We start from the raw sequence: 21,976 nt of genomic DNA, 5'->3' as shown, positions 1-21,976 counted from the left end.
ATGAAAAAATGATTCTAGCCAGTAGCCCTCTTTTTGTATTAAATTCAATCTAAGGCAGTTAGAGATTACTTAAAAAGGTCCCAAATGATCAAGAATAATAAAAAAGATTAAATTTAAACATATAAATAATTCATTGAGTCAAATGTTTTTTAAAAAAATATTCTATATAAGAAAGCAAGCTAAGTAAACAATATGTTTGTCTATATTAAAAAAATTAATTCTATATATATTTAAACTAAAATTCGGCAGCATAACATCATAAAAATGAGACTTTTCCAAGCATCGAGCCCTCTTTTCATATTAAATTCAATCTAATGTAGTTAGAGATTACACAAAAAAGGTCCCAATTGATTGAGAATAGTAGAAAAGATTAATTCATACATCTAAATCATTCATTGACTCAATTTTTCAAAAAAAAAAATCTACAAAAACAAGCAAGTGAAAAGCATGTCTATCTATATTCCAATGACTTTCATAATTCTATTTATATTCAAACAAAAATTTAACAACATAATAGCATGAAAATAGAACTTTTCTAGGAATTTAGCCATCTTTTCATATTAAATTCAATCCACAATAGTCAAAGATTACTCAAAAAGTTCCCAAATTCAATAAGGTCTACAGTCACAATTATATAAGCAAGTTCAATCACAATTTTTTTTTCACAAATTTTACATTTCAATCACAACAATTCTAGCATACATAAACGTTCACAACATAACATCATAGTCTATTCCATTTAACCCAAAAATTTCAAATAATAAAAAATTCTACTCAACACCCTCAATCCAAATAAGCAAGCACAAGGAGAAAATGAGAAACATAACTCCAAAAACAAAGACTTATAGTGGATTTTACCAAAAGGGATTCTGAATTTCACCAAAGGGAGAAAGAAATCAAGTTACACAAAGCTCTAACAATCTCCACCAACTTTGAATTCTTTACTATAGCTACACGATGCATCACCAATCTAAAAAAATTAAAGAATGAAAAATTAATCTAGAAACCCATAAGCTCTATGAATTCATACCAAGAAAAATAAATCATCACAAATGAGAGAAGAAATTTACATACCTAAAATCTCCACACCTACCCATAAATGAAAACTATGTCAGAGAGTTTGAAGAATGAGTGGTGTGAACAAAAAAGAAAAACCAAATGAGGGAGATGTGCTAGAGGAGTTTGGTGAAGGATTCTATAAAGGTTGGCCACTATTTTTGGGCAAAAATCAAAGGGGATGGAGGGGATTTCACCAGAGAAGAAGAGAGACACAAGACGATGTGAAGGAAAATGGAGGTTTTGAGCAAAATCTATGGATTTAAATACCCATAATGAATTGTTGTCTTTGAAAACCATCTAATATCTAATACACATATTGGATGGTTATAAAGTTAACTATCCAATATCAATTTTATTTTCTCAGATTTAAAAAGTTGAAACATATATTAAACAGTTTTCAAATAATCGTCCAATATATTAAACCATATTGGACAATTTCAATAGTAACCATTCAACATTTTTCTCCACTTGGGCTTATTAGACGGTTGGCCTGTGAACTGTCCAATAAGGATCATCATTTATTGCATTTGTTTTGTAGTAATGGAAGGGCTAGTTGACATAAATGTAACAATTGTGGATTTGGTGGATAATTTAAGCTATTAAGACTTGTAGAAGTTGAATTATTAGTTTTAGCCAAACTCAGTTGCCTATTTAACTCGTGCCAACCCACCTTATGAGAAGAGAGGAGAGGATAGAACTTTTGGAAGCCATCCACTAATGGTTGTTTTACTATAAAATTTGCATATCTCTTTCTTTCTACAGGTAGTAGAAGGAACTCTAATAGCATTTGGAAATGGATTTGGAGATGGCAAGTACCAATGAAGATTAAATTGTTTATGTGGCTTTTTATTCATGGATGAGTGCATGCTATTGAGATGTGACTGAGGAGAGATCTTTCAATTGAGCATAATTGCCCTTATAGATACGAAGAGGTGGAGAATTCTATACACTTGATATGCGATTACCCTTATGCTAAAGAATGATTGAAAGAGCTAATAAAAGATGAATTTTGGAGTACTTTTGGCAACCTCTCCAAAGCTGATTAGGTATAATGGAACTTAACTCATGAAGCAGGAAAGAATTACACTAGAAAGGTAAAGTGGGATATTCTTTTTGGATATTTATACTAGGATATTTGGGAAGTTAGATGCAAGATGGCTTTTGAGGATAAAAATGAGGATAACCATCATTCAGTCCTTACTAGCTTCTTTAGGGCTTGTTCGAATCTTGAGTTAATTAAATTAGCCCCTTTTTTGTCATACAATCATACTATATCTAGGATGAATATTAAACCTAAGAATGATATCATTAGATTGGATGTAGATGGATCTATGTTAGCTAATGGCAATACTCAATGTGGTGGAGTTATTTGGGATAAAAAAATGGTAATTGGTTTAAGGGATTTAGCTACAAGCTCATTAATGTTCCCTTATAATTGCAGAGATCTTGGTGTAACAGCCCTCCGCTCACCTCGCCTCCCCGAGGTCTTTTGCTGCACTGGACACTCTCCCCTAGGGCCCCACAACAAGTTGACTCAATAGTACCAGACTCTGCCTCAACATTTGCTATAGGAGAGGTTGCGGGTTCGAGTCTGGGGAGGCTCTTCACAAGGAGAATAATCTACACACTACTGCGGGGAAGCCTTTGTCTCTTGATGCTCACCGTAAGGGGTGGGGTCGCCCTATTGTGGGGCTTGGGAGGAGAGTGTCCAGCGCCACAAAAGAGGGGAGGGTGAGCGGAGGGCTATTACGCTTGGCCATTATTCAAGGCCTTCATCTTTATTAGAATTTTGGTTTCCAAGAAGTAGAGATCCACACTAACTGTATTGATGCTGTGCAATTGATTTTAAGAGGTTGTAATGATGAACACCCTTTTAAGGATATTAGTGATGATGGTAGATTTATCCTGCATAAAGACTAAAATATTTCTTTACATCATGTTAATAGGACCTATAACTCTTTAGTTGATAGCTTAGCTAGGATGTCACATAGCTTACTCAATAATTTTTGTACTTTTGATTACCCCTACCTTTTCAGCAGGAGGTGGTAGATGATGAAAGTTTTTATTCTGTGAACCCAACTGATTGTGATCATTACTGATGTTTGAATGCAAGTATTTTTAGTTTAAAAAAGGTGTATGCATTAAACAAATACAAAGAAAGAAGAGGGAGTATGATTGTGGGACCCACATCTAAATTTCAAAACCCACTCACCCCTTCTCTCTTCTTCATTCCTTCTTTCTTCTGCATCTTCTAACAAAGAGGGGAAAAAAGTAGAGCGTGCATTTTGTGATGGTATAAAATCTAGGGTTTGATAGATTTTGAGCTTTTGAAGATTTTAGTTAACTATTTAGTCTTTAATGGAACTAATGATGTTAGAATAAGAGTTTGTATGGTTTAGATTTGTCCAAATAATTTAATTGAGGAATTAAAGTTAGGTTTTAATTGAGAAAAGTGTGATATTTGAGTATGGTGGTTGTTTATTTTGAATCTAATAATTTATTTTGGTTTAATGGAGGTTATAGTAATGATTCAATGTATTGGTTTTTAGGTTTATGATTGAATGTGAATATTAGTGATTTTTGTAGGTATTGTAAATGTTAAAATTTTGAGATTAAGAATGACTTGAGGAAATTATTGTTGTGTACTAGCTTTAATGAGTGAAATGAGATTATTAAATTATAAATTTATTTGTGGTAGTAAATTGGATTTTTTAAAGAAAATAAATTTTAGTGAAAATTAAAGTTTAGAGAAAATTGGGGTTTCTTTATAATAATTAGGAATTTATTTGGGCTTAGAAAAAATATTTGCAAGGTATTGGGATGATGATTTATGGGTTTTTTTTATGAATTTATGGAACGGAAACGAGGAAAGTGATGACACTAAAAATGATTTAGAAGCTAATTATAACTTGTTGATGTTTATAAATTGTTAGAAGAGGGCTTTGTTTAGTCATACTAATTTTAGAATTAATATAAATAATGAAAATTAAAGTGTAAGCTTTGTCCCCCAACTCTAAAACTAGAGTTGTTTTATTGGTTTCAATAATTGAAACTAATATCTTATAATACTATGCCATATGTAGATTGTTTTGTTAATGAAGATTTAGGTAGAAGAAAAGTTGTAAGGAGTAATTTATTGATAAAGTCACAAGATAATCATGCTTTAATTTGTGATTAATGTTGCCTACCATTATTGATATAGTAATAAATGTGGTATATTCTGGGTCAAAATTAGAGAAAGATATTGATTTTTATTATTTAAAAAAATAAGGATTTTTTGAAAAATATTTAATAATTTAATAAAGCAAATAAATGAGAAAATCAATAAAAAACGATAAGAACAATGAACCAGTAAATCAAACAAGTGCTAGGGATCAGGATTTACCTACTAGAATGGATTATCCTAATTTAGTTAATTATATTCCCTTTTTTTATAATGACAATTTGTTTATAATGTGTTCTAATTATCTTTTAGTATATTAGGATGTATTTAATCAGAGTTAAATCTAACTCTCATTGGATTCTACTCTCTAACTAAACAATGAAGCTAGATCTAAGGCATCACAAACTCCTAAATTATTTCTAATTCAATTATTTGTGTCTATCTCTTTAGGTCTAGGTAAGCTCTTCACCTTCAATTCATCAAACTACCTATAAGTAGATTATATACTGGCCGCATATATAAAAAATAATTAAAATGAGAGAGATAAATATAAAGGCAACCATACATTTCATGGACAAAATTCAATGTTCAATGGAAAAAATAACCAAAACTAAATAAAGAATAAAATCTATCTCAATCAGACTACTCCCTACCCTAACTGAGAGTTTAGCAAGAACTCATAGAGTTAAAACTACAATCCCAAATAAAAGACATAAAAAGAATCTAAACAAGAAGAGAAGAGAGAAAGCTTCTAATTTAGAAGACTCTTCTGACTAGTGTTTGTCGTTTGACCCTCAAAATAAAAATAAATTGAACCCTTAATGTAATATAAGGCCAACCTAGGTCATCTTTTAAGGAATGGTTTGAGTTCAACTAAAAGGCTATCTAATGGAATAAGTCATTCGATATTGTGAAAGGTTGATTACCAAATTACCTACTAAACAAGTAATTAAAAAAATAGTCACTAAGGTGAATAGTGTGGACATCCCTTTTTTAAGAATGTGGAACCCTAGATATTAGTCAATTTTGGAATCATTATCCTTTTGTGATTAGTCTAAACTTAGCTTCCCTTTCCTCTTGGCCAAAGTTGTCTTGACCTAAGAAGATTATCATATGCCAATTAACCTAATTAGCTAAATTTTTTGAGTATGAGATTAAAGTCCTTAGTTCATTTAACTAATTGGTGTAAAGATTAGTCAAATGAATCAATCAAACTCTACCCTCAAATGCCATGGCTAAAGCAAGAAGTAAGCAATCACAAGATTATGTCAAACTATTTAACAACACAAGCATTAACGTCACAATATTATGCAACACCAAAACATGTATTTCACTAAATGAAAAACACAAGATTATGTGCCTATCACTAAGTGGTCCAATCAATGATGGAAGCCCAAGGAAGAATTAAACAACATAATCCTCTTCTCTTTATATCAAAATCAAATTCACATTAGAATTTACAAGCCAACATGTTCAAACTCTAGATTAAGACATCCAATCACCAAGTAAAGAAAAGAAGAGAATAGGAATTAAAAGAAACTTAGCCAAATGAAGCTTTATATTCATCCTTCATCTTCATCTCTCTAGGATTCCATTAAGAAACTTAGCCAATCGTCTTCATCTTCAAGAACCCTAGGAAGAGAACCCTTTAGCTGAAATCCATAGAAGCTTGGATGAAGAAATTGAGCTTAGATCCTTGTGAGAATGGAAGGAATGAGACAAGCAAGATGAAATATTTGATGGATAGAAATGGAGGTTAGGGTGCTGGAAAATGAAGAACAATAGAGAGAAAATGAAGAACAAGATGAACTAGAGAGAAAGAGAGAGAACGAAAGAGATAATGAAATGAGTGTGGTGAATCTGAAATTGAGGTGAATGGCATGCATGAATAATGATGTTCCCTTCAGTTGATCCCTTAATTAAAATAAAAGAAAATAAAATTAAAAGGAAATTTGGGACCATGTCACACTTGCTAAGTGGTACTATTTTATTAGCTTGTAGATGATTCAAATGTGTGTCAAGTTAATCCCATGCATCATCCACATTTTAAGCTGATCTATTCCATCCAACTAAGAGAAAATCACACCCAAATGCATCAGCCCTTGACCCCTTGAAGCTTTGACTTCATTTGCCTAATTGATGCACAAGTCATATGTCACTTATGTCACAAAAATCACATAATTCAATTAAATAACATATAACATCATAAAATCTAATTGAGGTGCATAATTAAATTCATATTTAGAATATAATTTAACTATTCTTCTTCTACACTAACAATACATTTTTTCAATTTTCTCATACATTTTTTTAAAAGTTCATTTTTAGACCAAAATACTTTTAGTGCACAAAACCTAGACATTTAGGCAAAGTTTCAATTCTAATACAATGTATGTGCACTTTAAGATAATAAATCCTTAATAACGATCCTAATTAATAGAGAAAAGTATATAATAAATGTGTTCTATCATTCTCTAGACTTCGTAACATGCCTCGTAGCCTTTAGATATGAGATTGAATATGTTAAGAGGCTTTTGATAGGTTTATTTATAATAAATTTAACCCCTCAAGCTTAAAATCCTTTCAAAGCATGCTTATCTCATTAGATAAGATGCTATTTAACTTAAAATGATTTAAAATATCATTTCTCGTCATTTTTTCCCCTTTGTCCGCCGTTGGTTACACATGTCCACCCATGTTTGAAATTTTTGGAACTAAATTTTGTGTATTAAGGCAGTTTTTTGTGCTATTTTTTTTTTTTTTTTTTTTGAAAATACATCAAAGTCTTTAGGTGAGGTATTTAATTTAATCTTATTGTAAATCCATGCATTAAATAATCAAAATAAGATCATAAATAATATATAAATATGCAAAAAATACCCCCTTATTAGTTATTTGTTTGATTATTGAGAAATTATATTGAAATATTGTTGAGAAAATTATGTTGTGTTTATGGAAAATTATGGAATTGTAAATATGTGTTTTGAAATTTTTTGCAAGGGGGATGTTATGTTGAAATATTATTGAAAATGAGAAAACTATGAAGATTATAATGTTATATATATTTGTACATTATTGATATGTAATTGCTTCACTTTTATAGGAGCTGTTTGGAGACTTCTTGTTGTTATAGTTTTGTGCCATGTGGTACACCTCATTGGAGACCTAATAGGTAGCTTGTAAGGGTTTGGGTTAATTTATTTTTGACTGACTGATCACCAATTAAGAGGTATCAAGGTTAACGGAGGGAGATAAGGATAATTATTTGTTTTGTATTAGCATTACAATATCTCTTTTATTTTTGTTTCTCCACTTAGCAAGCACATATATAATTGTTTACATACATTCACTACAAAAAATATTAAAATAGAGACAAAAATTAGAGACAACCTAATTATCGTCTCTAATAGAGACTAATTATATTTTTAAAGATGAATTTAATTTAAAAATATTTTAAATATAGAGACATATTGAGGGACAACTTATATACATTTCTAAAAATGCATTACAAAATCCATCTAAACTTCTGTCATTATTTATAAAAAATTTAATGTTTAAAAAATTAAATGTTAAAGTTTAAAGATGAATAAATTTCATATCTAAAATAGCCACTTCAAATCCGTCTCTAATATTAATTTTACATTTTTTAAATTTAGAGACTGAATTTGAGATATATTTTTTTATGAATTTAGAGACAAAAATTTAACCATCTCTAATTCCCTCTTTAAATTTTTTTAAAATTTAATAATTTTATTTTTATTAGCCTAGAGATGGAATTAGAGACTACTAAAATAAATATATTAGAGATGAAATTATTTTTGTTTCTTAATATGTCTCTAATTCAAAGTAGAGACAAATTTAGAGACAGATTGAAATTTTTAATTTTTAGATTATCAGTTGTTTCAATACATTAAATATACAAATTAATTTTAAAAGATGTAGAAAAAATTTCATCATTGTTTAATGAGCTTCCCATTCAATGCAAAAAAAATAAAAATTTGATGTTTGTGTTCAAAGACATTTATCTTCAAAATTTGTAGAATGTTTGAAAATCTTTTGCACATCATTTAGATCTTTCTATTCTTCTTTCCCTCTTTTCTTAAGTTTAATCATTCTCATTTTTTAAATTCTCATTAGTATTCATTAATTTATTCTATAACCATAATTGATCGAATGTTTTGTCTCTTTTGTGTTATTCATATTTCCTTTAGTACTTTTTTAGTTTTTAATAAATTTTTACCAAATAACAAATTTGTCTTGAAAGAAGTCACTAACAATATTTTATGACAACACGTTAAAATAAGAAAATAAAATCAAAACTCCAAAACATCCATGAAATTGAACATTAAGAAGAATTAATAAAAATACATTTTAAATGACTATAATGTGTGAATAAAGTTTATTTTCAGCATAGGAAGGAGAAAAGAAAAATAAATTTTGAAGTATATCAGAAAATAAATTATTTTATTGATATATAGTATAACTTAAAATCATATAAATAAAAAAATATTTAATTTATGATAAATAGAATTATGTATTAATATATATAATATGTAAAATATTTTTAAGATTTTAAATTTGTTCCATATTAAATAAATTTCATAAAAATAATTTTGTTTAAAAATATTTTTTAAATAAAAAATTATTTAAATTTTGTATTTTAAAATTTATTAGTATTTATTAAAAATTTTAAAAATGACAATTAATAAAAAATTTATATGGTCATAATTATTTTTATTAAAATATTTTTTATTAAAAATATAATATAAATAGTTATATAAATAATTTTATCATATTAATAATTGAAAGTAAAATATAATATATGTATATATTTTTAATGATATAATATTTTATATATGTCTATTTAGTTAAGTAACATATATTTAATTTCACATATAATAACTGCAGTGTATTTCACTTTAACTGATAAAGAAGAAGGATTTAAGGTTTGGAAGGTGGGAGGTCCAGGGATCAAATCTTGACCTTGGCATATATTGTAACAAATATATGATGTAACAAGTGGTGTCAATTGATATGGCATGAGATGGTGACATAATGCGTGATATGGCATTGGTTGACTCACACATGGGTAGGTGAGTTGGCATGTGCAGATGTACACGTGGCTAGTGAGGTGTTAAGTGACATGACACTAACATGGCCTTAAAGACCTAAGGACTTAGTTTTCATTTTTTAGAGATGGATTTATAGACTATTTTATTCCATCTCTGTCATTTTATATAATTTTTAGATCATTTTATAGCAATGAATTTTTCATGAAAATTAGAGATGACATTTTTTTATTTAGAGACAAAATAAATCCATCTCTAATTAGCGATGGCTTAAAAAATTCATCTCTAATTATTTAGTGATGCCCCTTTTTGAGACATCACTATATTCATCTATAAATCCATCTCTACTTGTTTAGAGGTAAATTTTTAACGAGTTAGAGACAGATTATTGTTCATCTCTAAACAACATTATATTCATCTCTAAATCCATCTCTACTTTTAAGTCTCATTGTGTGGTTAATAATTTTCAGGAGAGAAGCAAAGTGTGGCGAGTGGAGGAGGCTCTAAGGCTTAGTTGTATGGATTCACCATCTCTTTTGGGTCTTTTGATTCATGATTTTAATAAAGTTATATTACCAATGCTAGGGCTTTTTGTTTATTAATAATTGTACGAATGTAATGATATGATCATGCCCTTCAAACTATTTTTGCACTTGATATACTTTGGATAATTGTAACCTTGAAGTCTAATTTATTTTAGATAGTTTGAAATGACATAATTATAGGGCCACATGTTTGGCTTGCTTTGGAAATGATTTAAACTGTCTAATTGTTATTGGGTTTTGGTTTGTACTTGTTAGGAGTATAAGATTAAAAAAATTATATTTTGGCTTAATGGCATGTGGTAGGATAAACTTTATTTTTTATATTAAGTTGTGCAAACCCAACGTAAGTAATAGACATTTCTTTATTAATTTCATTGATATAAATTGTAATAGGTGATTGTAACCCAATTATGGTTGTAAATGCATATGAGTAGAGTAACAAAAATTGTTTTGTGTTATTTGAAAAGGTTGCTAGGGGTTCTAAGATTTTGAAATGTGCAATTATTTCTAATTTTTTATATGTTATTTTGTTATCATGTTTTCAATTCTAAATGGGATCATTTGAGCCTTTCACACTTTTTTTTTTTTATAAATGCTTGGGATCCCATATTTTGGAAATGACAATTTAAGGAGTTTAATTCTATTTACCATTGATTTAAATATTTATATTAAACTCATTGATTTAAATATGCAATACAAGCTCAAGATATTTCAAATCAAAACATACATTTTAGTTTTAAAAAGAAATGGTGAGATATAATTTTCTATAACATGTTTTTGATCTTTGGTCATTTATATCTCATAAACTATTTACTTAAAGTGGAGTTAAATTGAAAAAGCTATCAACATAAAGTCTAATCTTTAAAATGTAAATTATGCAGAAAATTTAATTTTGACCTTTGATCATGTTTTCAATCATATCTCCTATAATATGAATGATGTTTATGTGAAACATATATCAATTGAAAGTATACTCCAACATATTTTCAATGATTGTTTATTTATTGTACTATTCTTACATGTTTTCATTAATATCTCCTTGCAGTATAAATGAAAGTAGTGACATTTGTAAAGTTGTTACAAAGTGATATTTCTACTATTATTACATATTGCTGGTAAACGAATGAACTCTATTTTTCAACATTCCATAATGTACACCGATAGGTTACAACGCATATTCTATGCCAAATGGATCTTTAGTTTAATCTTCTAACCCCCTAAAGATGTCCAAACAAAACCCTTCACTTCAACTGTTGCAAATAAATGAAATAGGAGAAAACATCAATCAAGGACTGCTAGAAAAAATTTATATCAATTAAGGACTAGTTATTGTCAAAGTCAAAATGGAAAATAAGCCTGAATAAGTTATTATTAATTTAGAATGAGTTGTTAAAATTAGAATGAATACTTATTGATAAAAGACTAATATAAATTAACCAATATCTATTTGAGTTTTGACAACAAATGATTCTTGACCAATTGGATTGATATTTTCCCATCAAATAATAACTCTGTAAAGTTAGAGAGGATGCAAATCATCACCATCACTCTCTCAGGTGGTGAGATTTTCTCAAATACGAATGCAATTGCCGTTGATGTTTCCACCAACATCAGGATATGTCTGGCAGCCAGGAAGAGGCTTCACCTTCCCCATTGAATCAACTTCAAGCGGGTATTTCAATAAATGCCCTTTCATTTCTGTTGCCTCTTCAGCTATGTACTATCTCCAATTTTGCTCACCCAAGTATCTCACTTGTCTCACACATTCAAGACTCTCTGGTTCCTCTAGACATTCCTCTATGCTTCCAATACGCTCACCCCACAGTAACATTCTATATCCATACACCTGAACGAATCCATTACACCATTTATTCCTCTAAGTTAACAACAACAATATCTAATTGCACAACACAATTAAAACCAAAACTTTTTCTTAAAAGTTTATGAATCTTTCCTGTCCATGCGGTCTAAAATGCTTGCTTGCCCAAGTATGATGAGGTTGGTATGCTCCTATTGCTATCTTTGTGTCTCTAGTGCCTTCCATAGATCAGTTGTTGATGTTTGCAGATCCTACTATTACATACTCATCATCCACTATCATTCCTTTTGAATGAACATAAATCATAAATCGCCGATTCTTTTGGGTTAGTGCCTGCATCACCCAATAATTTTACTAACATGAACTTCATTGTGATATAACATCGCACATGTCATAAATAGAACAGTGGAAATTTGAAATTGAAAACCAAAACTTCATATTGTAAGGAATATACTTGAGGTTGAGGAGTGTTGGCTCTAGCAAGATTATAGCATTTACATGGTTTTGATTTTCCGGTGCCTCATGACTGCTGAAGCAAAAGAAATTTAAGTAGTCTTGTGGTTCTTACTCATTGTCATGTCCAGCCTCTTGTAAGGCCTTGTAAACTATCTCGTAAATCATTTGCATTGTTTTAAACTATAGAAATTGATATGTTACTAGAATAAATGCATGAATCAAAGCCCCATGTTTATTTTTGGAAAACTATAAAAAAAATGCAAAACTTCACCATTTTGGGAATTTAATATATTAAAATGTTTCTTACTTTATGTATGAGCCAATAATCCAAAGGAAAAAAGTAAAGAAAAATGAAATTAGAAAGTTAGGGCATTACAAAGTGTATTGGAAAAAGAAATAGTAAAGAGCCCTAGCCCTAATAGAATTGGGAAAACATAATCTTTGGTTTATATAATTTCATCGGATTTTGCTTTTAATCCATGTAATTTTTTTCCTAGTGTTTTCAGAAATATTGAAAATACTGAAACCATAGGAACTCGAAAAACAAACGTTACCCAATCTTTTTGAAATTATAGGGACTGAAAATATTAAAAAAACTATAATAACTAAAAGCAAAACCTAATGAAACTATAGGGACTAATAATTTTGTCTTTCCAATAGAAATCTACCTGCCAAAAGAGAATCCTTTAAATAGGTATGCTTGTCGGTACACCTTCTGGCCACATGGGAATGACAATATAAGCAGCGAATCGCTCATGGTGCTTGATTTTGGTTGCTATTTTGAGAGCAATTTCCATTGGAATTAAATTGTTTGCACCTGTATCCAAAGATGGGAAAAATGATCATATTATGTTGGATGCCTATGGCAACATAGCTACTTTCAGTTTCTAAATAGCATCTGCAAATACTGAAACTAGCTTGGTTACTTAAATCATACATGTTATCAAGAGATGTTAAAATATAATTATCGTGATCTTCAAAATTGTTATATTGGGACAAATTTTATATGACATTTTTCTGGTATAGGATATGATTAAAAGAACATGAAGAAAAGAAAGGGAATTAATATTTGGAGGAGCTCTTAACTCTCCATCGTGGGATAAAAAACATAATTTTAAAGTTTGTCTCGAAGATCATTAAATAATTATTATTACCTATGTCTTTGTGAGAATCCCAATTATAAGAGGAGCCAAGAAAGTATTGGTTCTCAATGTAAATGAACTTTTGGGCAGATCTGATAGCCTTGACATATGCAGAATGTCTGCTCATGTCTAGCAGTACATTCTTTCTAGAAACCAACTTTTGTTAAAAACTAAACAAAATTAGTTCATATTCAAAAGAAGAGAAAAATTAAAGTTTAGTTTTTAAGACACAAGCAAGCAGCTGGCTAAAAGTATCCCACCTTTTTTATAGTATCTTTAGGATCCTTGGGAAATCCTTTGACAGAATCAGAATCAATTGAACGAAAGACCTTCAATTGGAAGAATATTGTGAAAAATTAGATAAATATATATATATATATATATATTAAAGGAAAATTAATCATTTAATCCCTATAATTTTGACTTAATTATAACTCAGTCTCTAAACTTTAATTCAATAAACTCAGTCCCTATGCTTTTAGTAATTTAAAATATCAATTGCTATATATTTTAAAAAAATAAAATTATAATGATTAAAATTATTTAAAATATTAATCTTTGTTTTGTTAAAATATTAATCTTTATAATCTTTATATTATAAAGGTGAAAAGTATTAGTTATTTAAAATATTAATCCTTAAATTTTAAAATAATTTTAATATTTATACTTTTGTTTTTTAAAATATAAGAATCGTTATTTTAAATAATTAAAACTATAAAAAGTGAATTATACCAAGTTAAAGATCAAGGACTGAGTAACAACCAAGTCAAAATTATAAGAATCGAGTTACAATAAGTCAAAGTTTAAAAACTGAGTTACAATTGAATAAAAACTACAGATATCAAATGATTAATCTTCCTTATATTGAACAAGTTTGTCATAGGGACCAAGAATTCTTTTGCAATCAATCATACCTGGACATGCCAAGCTTCTAGGTTATCATCATTCCAGCATGAAACATCAGCAATACTAAGGATATAAGGGATTCTATCAATTTTAAGTAATGAATTGTCATGTAAACCTTTTATTTTTCGAAGTCCATGCAATTTTGATGCCTTTAACCAACGCTCCTCAAAATTTGTGAGGATATCATAAGCAGCTGGACCATCTATTAGTGAATGTAAATCATGCCATGGTTGTCTTGGACAACCATCGACAGGGCCCTGTTGTTTAGTTTGCAAATGAAACATTAAAATGTAGATCAATGGTGGCTTAACATAATTATACAGACAATGAAAGTGGTTGTGCGCTTGTGCTCCTATCATTCAAAAGACAATTAACTGGTGTAGCCATCTTCTCTAACAAGAAGACAATTCAATTATATAGATATATTATCTATTTAAATTTATTCTGCTAAGATTTAAGGAATATGTAATTTGTATTCATTAGTTATTATTAGGATAATTATTAATTGTTATTAATATGGTCTGTATATATATTGAAAACTTTTCATATCAATAGAGTATGACACTTTTCAAGTCTCCTTTATTTATTTCACTTATAATAAGAAGTTAGAAGAGAAAGAAATGAGACTTGAAAAAGTGTCGTACTCTCTTGACATAAAAAGCTTACAATATGATAAATTTATGCATGGATTAGGTGTATCATGTCATCATGTTCCTCCCTATAAAATTGCATTAGTTCAATCAAATAAAATATCATCTGTTATTACTTTTTATGACTTTGTTTTTAAAATAGAATGCCTCTTTAATTTATTACCTTTTCTTATCCTATCATTATCAATGGTAGAATCAATTTATATTTATAAACATCTGAATGACATATTTTTATTGAATAAAGTATGGATGATGTGGTGCACTAGATTCATGCAGGAATTTCTCCTTACGATATTTAGATCATCTGGATAATAACTAATGAATGTAAATATATTCTAATAGTAACAAATGGATACAAAATATTTCTTAAATTTCAATAAATAACATAACATATATGATGATCAAAAGCATCTATAGATGATTTACCTCAAAGCTAATGTTATGATAATCATCTTTATGTGTTGTCTGCGACATCCTGAAGAGAGAATGTTGTGGTGTATCATATCGGCCATTACATAAATCAAGACCTCCAATGAAAGCTATTATCTTTCTTTTGTGATGGCCTGCATCAGCATCTACAATGACTGTTTTCTGATGATGAGTAGAGATGGCTTGAGCTTCCTCACAAGCAATAATGAAAAAAAAAAATATTAAGCACTACAAGTCGGTGAAACATTGACATTTGATGAAATAAGTTCATACAAATCAAAATCAGGTGAAAGAATGTTAGTTTTGGAGTCCTATGAATATAACGTGCGAATATGACATTTCTATTTAACCTTTTGTTTGATCCAACTGTGTCCTTTTCCACTTGATAGTGGGCAAAGCAGAACTTGTACTGAAGAGCCCTTGAAAAATTGGAGAGTATCCTGATCATGAGTTTTCATTATTCTAGTTTGCAAATCATAATGATTCAAAGATTCAAGGAAGAAATTGATCAATATATCATCTAAACTAGAAAATAACCAAATACAACAGAAAGGACCACAAAAACCTTAACTTTGATGAAACGGAACAAATTCCTAAGACTGTAGCACGGAGAGAAGCAACAGTGATGATAATAATAATAACAATAACGGTACTAAGGAGAGCAAGACCAAATTAAACTAATAAATAGTATGATGATTTATAGAGTTAGTGATATGTTAATTCATTAAAAATCAAACATATTCTCATGCTCAGAGCCACTGATTCGTGACTGCCTATATGATGAATCTTATTTGAATCTATAGGTATGAATTTTGCAATATTTTCTCCCATCTTGGGGGGGGGATTCTGACAAAGAACTTGCAACATGTCATTCCATATTTAGTTTTGAAGTTTCTATAAGGTTGAGAAATTAGGTCTTGAATTTTGGGGTGAACCCTAAACATTGGACTGATGATTATTGGGTTGTTAGATATTGTAATCAATATTATTTATGTTCATATAAGTAAATTGTAGTTAATGAAAGTTAATGTACCCATTGGTTAGGAGTAAACTCAAGAGGTTGATACTATGGAGTAGTTAAAGTATTGAAATAGGAAGTTGAGAACTTGAAAAAGGTGAGATTAATGATTTTAGACTTAGGAGCAAGCTTTGGAAGCATTTATTAAGAAGTAAACTTTTGACCATTTAAAGATTTGAGGTAATTAGGAAAATCTATTTTGTGTAATTGTGTGTGAATCAATTTGAATTTTTATGAGATATGTTTTCAATACAGAAAGTTGAAATTCCTAATTGTCATTATGTAACATGTTTTATAAAGTACAATTGAGGCTATGGTGATTTTGGAAATAATGATACGATGATAAAATGAACAGAATCATATGTCGTGTCATGATAATGAGAAATTCATAATGATTAATTGATAATGATGATTGTGATATGGGAATGAGGAAGTATGTGATGGTATATGTGTATGGTATTATGTTGATATGTGAAAGTATGTGTTGATTATGTTGACAAAAACATGTGGATCTACTTTATCTGCTCACATGTTATAGCTTGATGAATATCTATAAATGAGCTTGCTATTGTAAATTGTAAACATATGAATATGTGAGTATGAGTCATTTGTGTGATCGTATGAGTGAGACTTTGCTTTGAGAGAGGAGTAGTGATAAAATCAACGTGGTATTGGCTAGTTATTATTGGAATCAAAAGCTAGCCTGACTGCCAATTGTTGCAATTAAAAGGTAGCCATTGTCCTATAGTTTGTAAAGGGGCTGTCCCATTATTTCTCGAGAGACTTGAACCTAGCTATCTCTACTTGTTCCTTAAGGAGACTAGCTTAGAGTTTACAACACACTAGGGATTTGAGAATGGGAGAAGCCATGGTTTGAGAGTGAGAGTAGTGACCTTGACTAAGTTGCTTCTCATTATCAGTGAGCTTAGGTAGTCTATTCACACAGACAAAACCCTATTTAATTAATAGCCCATGGTTTTATTCGAAAGGTATAAGGAAGATATAAGGTTGGTTCGATCATGCATATTATCTGACGTATCACATGATTGTTAAGTTTGTAGCAAGTCATGATATATGAGTTGGCTATTGTCACATGGTTGTAATTATTATGATAATGTGCATTAGATATATAATTTAGCTATTGTCACATGATCATTAGTATTGTGGCAAGGTGCCTTGTGATTTGATTTGTGGAAAGATGAGATATGATGATTTATATGAAATAACATTAGATATTTGTGAAATTTTAAGATATGTGATTGTATGCCTCATATTTGATTTGTTATAAAAATGTCAATTAATATGCAATTGTATAGGGTAGAGGAACCTTAGTTACTAAGTGGATGTACTCATCCTTTCTTTTAACATTTTACAGGCTCTAACTCGGATGTTAAAAAGGGAAAGGCTCTAGAAGTTTTGGAACCTTGATCCTATTGTAAATCCTCCCACTTTATATTATAACATGTAATTTATGATGACACTGTCAACTAGGATTGTGATTTCAGAGTGATGCATTAAATTTCACTCTATGCTTGTTATTTCAATGTGTATTTTGGACCTTGGATATTGTGGGGTGTAAATTGAGGAAAGTCTTGATAGGACCAAAATGCAGGTACAAATAGAACATTATAGATGAGTATGTTGATGCATGTAAAAGATGTAGAGTCATCATGAAATGCAATACTATATCTCCTTTTGTTTTGATGTTAATGAGGATTGAGAGTTGAAAGGAGATCTATACATTACTTTGTGCATGTGGTGTGTTGTACAGGTTGTTCCAAGTCTATTGTGTGTGGTCTAGGTGTTAATGGTAGCTTTTGACACTAATATGTTAGGTTTGGACACCCTTGTATTGTGCAACATGTGAAATATTAAGAAAATATGTCTGGGTGTCCAACTTTTTTGTGTGAAATAATTTGAAAGTAAAACACGTGCCATTGACTAGATCATGAAAAGAGCTTTCTAAAGACATCTAAAATACCTCAACTAGATGTCAGATGGATAAATGAAGCATACTAGAAGTTTGTCCCAAGTTTTGCTAAATGACAACAGCAGGAGCTGTCAAACTATACAATGCACCACGACACATAGCATAACATGAAGTATGCCATGGTGCATAATGGCATGCCACAATGCATTCCCCTATTCTTTTGGTGAGTTACTGTTTTCAATATAAATGCATGTATTTTGAACCTTTTTGGAATCCCATGTAATTACATTTTACTCTAATCTTAGTTGATAAATGATATTTGAGTATTCTTCTAAGTTTAAAAACTTGGGATCCCAATTTATAAAAATACAACTTGATTTTTGAAGTATTCTAAAAATGGTTAACTATGGTTGGAAAATTTGGTTGGGTTAGTTCTATTATTATCCAGGAGTTTGTAATAAAGATATGGATTAGTAAGAGTGATCTTACATCAATAGACCTTGTGATAATTAATTTTTTTATGTGGAACTTATATGTAGTTTTCCCAACAAAAAATGCCTGGCATCATAGTATATTTGACATGATAAATATAAAAGGAAAAATTAATCTATTGACATTAATAGTTTTTCTTAATTTTAAATTTGATTGCTATTATTTATTTTGTTTAAATTGAACCCTATAGTTTGAGCAATTAGATATATTAACCCTAAAGATTAAAATTATTAAATAGTGACTAATTTTTTTTCGAAACAAAAACTCAGTTAAAGTTTATAGAAAATTTAATTAAAACATTTGACCATAAAATTTTAATTTAAAATAATATTTATATTTTTTATCATTTTATGAAAATTTTACATGTATAAAAATTATTTAAAAGACATAACTTTATTTTGTAAATTTTGAATTATAAGATTACATAATTAATTCTGAAGTTTTATAATTTTGGAAAAATATATTTGTATGTCCTTATAATTTTACTCAAATTTGAATTAAGTTTTTACAGTTTATTTTTTAATCAAGCCTTATTGTTAAATTAATTAAATTTTTTAATCCATAAAAGTTAAGGTCTTTAAATTTTTCCATAAAAACAAAATTAAGAACTTTTATATTTTTGTTAAATGATTATATGACTTTAGAATTAATTACATAATTTTTATTACCAAAATTTATATAATTAGGTTGTTTTGAAAATATTTTTATACATAAATAATTTTCATAAAAAGTTAATAAAATTTGAATAGTGTATTAAATCAATTTTTTTTCTTTTGGCTAAAAGTATTAAATTTAATTTTCTGTAAACTCTAAGTGTATTGTTTTTTAAAAATTAATAATTTATTATTAATTTTAACCTTCAAAGGTTAAAAATATATAATAAATCAAATTATAAGAGCTCAATTAAAACAAAATAAGTTGTAGGGATCTGATTCAAAATTGAGCAAACCTATAAGGACCTGCAAATATATTTTTTTATATAATTTTTAATAAAAATCTAACTGTGCTTAATTTCATTTAAAAAGAAAATAAAATTTTAAGGATTTTAACTTTCTTGAATTAGCATATCTAACGGATTAAATTGTAAACACTCAATGTAAACAAAAACAAAGTATTTGTATATAATTTAAAACTGAGAAAAGTTATAAGAACTATATTAATTTTTCCAATAATATAAAAATGCAAAATGCCACACAAATAAGTTGAAAACTTAGTTTAAACTTCTTTACCTTCGTATATTCACCAATAATGTTTCTAGAAGTAGGATCGTCCCACACAATTAGCACCACTCTCACACCTTCTTGTGATTTGATTTTGAGAAGATCACCTAAAGTGCAAGCTTTAGCATCATCATGATGATCAACATCTCGAACAAGTCTAACATTGTAATACACAGACCACCCCACAATGTAGACTAATCGTCGAGCGCTTGACTTATTGCATCAAAGATGTCACGCCAACAATTGTCATGCTCATAACTCACACCATCTTCCATCTTCAAATTGGGAAGAAGAAACGAACCTCCATCAACATGAGCGTCTTGATAAAGCCTAACTCGGCCACCCTTTCTGAGGGGAAAGTACGTACCCGGTACTCCTTCATAACTAGGACCTGCCCCTATTCCATGACCATAATAAATTGCCAACTTAGCAAAAGGAATATTGTATTGAATCGAAAAACTCTAGACCGGTCTCGAGACTTCTGAAGTGTTACTTTCTAATGTTTTTTGTAATGCCCCATATTCTAAATTTTGTTTTTTTTAATCATTAATTTTTATATAAAATAAGAAATATTTTGATATTTTCACTGCCAAAAAAAGAACAAGTAGCTCTTTCTTTCTTAGCTTGCATGAGCGCTTCAAAACTCTAAAGCCTTCCGTATATAGGTGTTCCATGCATAGATATGAGAGTTTTTTCAATGTACAATATTATCAAGTCAAACGCCACAAGATGATTAAAAAGAAGAAGGTATACTTCAATATAAATTTTAAAAATACAATGTCTTTTTTTCAAAAAAAAAGACCACTCCCATATAAGTTATTACAATATACCAAAGCATTCTAATAGAATAAAATATACCAGAACGCCTTTTTAAGAAAGGGTTATGGTAAGTTATGCCTTTCGATTTTTTTTTTTTTTTGAAAGAAGCACTCCCATCATAAGTCTTGCTTTCATTCTTGAGATCGTTTTTATACACAAAGGCATTCTCATAAGCGCGTTCTCATAGGCTTTTTTGGACTAGTACACTTGATGACTCAGAACAATAAGATTTTGTATTTTTTTTTTATGATTTTCATAAAAATATCGAAATTGCATAATTTCATGGTATTGATAGTGTCTAATTAACTCTATCACCCTCCCTTCAGAAAAAGTATATGACATACCTGGAACCCCTTGATCATAAAGAGCCGCCTTATTATCAAAAGGAATGTATTGAATGGACAAACTCAAGACTGCTCCATCTTTGCAAATTTTCCCACTAGAATTAAGGATTGGAAATGACCCTTCAACTTTTGATCCTTTGTACAACTGTTCCACCGGAATTCCGACCACACCTATGATTTGTGAACCCACAATATCACTGTCCTTTACCACGAAGCGAGCTTCTGCAGCATGATGTGCCACGTTAACATGGAAATGCTGCGTCCAGATTCGGTTCTAATCATCCTTTATTACAAATGTTCTTGCAATTACAGCTCCCGCCAGAGAAACTGTCACGTACGGATCACTAGTAATGATTAATGTATTGTTGGACACATGGCCATGAACTTTTTGGCCTAGTTTTCCAGGTAATCTGGAAAACATGTTCCCCACTTTCTGATGGAACAGTTCTAAATTGGGAAGGTTTTTGGCTCCTTTCACGCATATGTCTAAGTTTCCATGTAGAAGCATGACCTTCAAGGAGCTCGTAGTGGTTGGAAACGGAACAGCTTGGAGGCCAAGTCCATGGCCTGAACCTCCGAGAGATGGCTTTCGACGATGAAAACCAAAATGAGCTATGGATAAGATGAGCAATTTAGATCACGAGCACAACAAGCCAAGCTTCAGGAAAAAAAAAATGATTGAGTTGGTGATATATATATATATATATATAAACTGAAATCACAATACGAGAATAGAATCATCAAAGGAATCTCATCTAGTAATTACAGAGATAATGATGGTAGAATGAAATGGGTCCAGAAATTCAGTGCATTTGTCCATTATCAAACGGGAACTGATGGAGGAAGACGTACGAAGGATAGCTACTTGGATCAATATCACGAATTAAAACACCAAGTGGACTTGGAAAGTTGAAT

The 21,976-nt window shown here is 29.6% G+C and overlaps 1 pseudogene; it reads right to left on the bottom strand.

Annotated features, from left to right (window-relative positions):
* Positions 1 to 11,230: 11,230 nt before the first annotated feature.
* Positions 11,231 to 21,695, bottom strand: LOC129310744 (phospholipase D beta 1-like; annotated as a pseudogene).
* Between the last annotated feature and the right edge of the window lie 281 nt (positions 21,696 to 21,976).

Source organism: Prosopis cineraria, unplaced genomic scaffold (genome assembly GCF_029017545.1).
Source record: "Prosopis cineraria cultivar Desert tree isolate PC_DT_omini unplaced genomic scaffold, ASM2901754v1 PC5, whole genome shotgun sequence".
Classification (NCBI taxonomy): domain Eukaryota; kingdom Viridiplantae; phylum Streptophyta; class Magnoliopsida; order Fabales; family Fabaceae; genus Prosopis; species Prosopis cineraria.
Note: the sequence above shows the minus strand (reverse complement) of the source record. Positions and strands in the feature narration are given on the sequence as shown.